We start from the raw sequence: 1,857 nt of genomic DNA, 5'->3' as shown, positions 1-1,857 counted from the left end.
AATTTTGAAGCTTCTTAGAGCAAGTCCATCTCTAAGGACTTTGTGCCAGCCCTCAGCCTATTTATCAATTTTAGTGAACAGTAATAGACTTCAATGAACAGTAATAGGCCAATGCATCTCCACCCCTAAAAAAATGCGATGGCACCCAGTGAAAAAATGCGCTGGCACAAACGATCTCCACCCCTACAAAATACACTGGCACCCAGCCCATTTAAAATATTTTTAATTTTTTTCTAAAAGAATAAAAAAACTAATATAGTATAGAAAGTGTAAGAAAATATTGAAATATGGTGTAAGGTGGAAGATGAGGGTTAGGTATTTATAGAAAAAAAAAACTTTTTTAAAATTTTACTGTATTTTAAAAAAAAAATCTGTATTTTTTTATAATTTTTAATTAATTTTAATGTAATTAATTAATCTGGACTGTTGGATTTGAAAAATATTCAAATCCAAGAACCAAGGATTTGCCACGTGGCCAACGGTCATAAATTTGACTGTTGGGCCTTTTTTGGGGGGGGGAAACGTGGGCCGTTGATTTATGATCGGATTGTCTAGTTTAAAAGTAAAATTTGAATTTTTTTTACCGTTGGAATCCAACGGTCTAGAAAAATTGGAAATCTAACGGCTTTGAGCATGCCACGTCGTTGACTGCATCTAAAGCACAAGTGGGCTGACAGCACTTGCCCCCTTGTCCCCTACTCGCGGTTACGTGCCAGCCAAATAGGCCGACTCTTGGGTCTGTCAAAAATGGACTGGTCTGTTGCCTGGCTTGGGCTGGGTGCCAGGCAACTTTGTAGGTTGGAGTAAATGAACTGACCCTCAGCTTGATATTTGGACTGGGTGCTGGGCAATGTTGGCTCCGATGGACTTGCTCTTAGAACCGGAGGACGTCGTAGCGAATGGTGTTTGGGCGAGCTGATCGGTTGATATTATCTGGGGCGTTAGGATTTCTGCCAAAGAAAGAGGTCGACTTAGCAGCGCGCGAAGATGTTGAGATTTTAAACGCACTGTCTGGTTAAAGTGGAGATACAATTTGGGCTTTTAGAGACTGCCATTGATTTTGACCGAAATTACTAACAGGGAATTTCGCAAAAAGGTCTGTCCGAAAATTTAAGAAGAAAAAAAAAAACAAACAGAAAGAAACCGAATCAAATTTAAAAAAAAAACCGAACTGAACCGAAATTTATTAGTAGTTTTGATTTTCAACCGTTTAGAATCCAACTTGAACCAAAACAAGCAAAATAACATCTTTTTATACTTAACCCTAAGGTTTTTCTTTTTAAGCATAAGCAAACTATCATTCGAACTCGTAGTCACATCAATTATTAAATTAACATTTCACATTTATCTTTTGTCATCTTTATGTGGCATAACATGAAAAGACAGTAGAGGAAGTTGTTGTCAAATTTGATAGCAACTTCAAATCTGTTTTTAGTAATTAATGAATACTTTTTATAATTTTAATAGTTATTTTTTGTTTTAAAATATTAATTAAAACTATAAAAAGTAAATAATGTAATAAAATAATAGTTTAAATTTGATATATCGGTTGGGGGATAAAATTTATAAAAAATCAATTTGCCACATAAGCCTTCAAATTTAAATTTGGGTAAAAGACTGTTTACTACCCTCATGTTTTGTGGTTTTCAACATTTAGTACATCAAGTTTTTTTCGTCTCAGAGTTATACCTAAAGTGTAAATTTTGGGACAGTCTCATACATCCGTTAGTCAAACCGTTAAATCTCCGTTAACTATGATGGGCGCCCATGTGGAGAATGACTGGCACCACATGTCATCCACTTGAAATTAAAAAAAATAAATAATATATATATATTTATTTATTTAAAACCTTCACC

The sequence above is a fragment of the Malus domestica genome, chromosome 12, assembly GCF_042453785.1.
Source record: "Malus domestica chromosome 12, GDT2T_hap1".
Classification (NCBI taxonomy): domain Eukaryota; kingdom Viridiplantae; phylum Streptophyta; class Magnoliopsida; order Rosales; family Rosaceae; genus Malus; species Malus domestica.
This window is presented reverse-complemented; position numbering follows the sequence as displayed.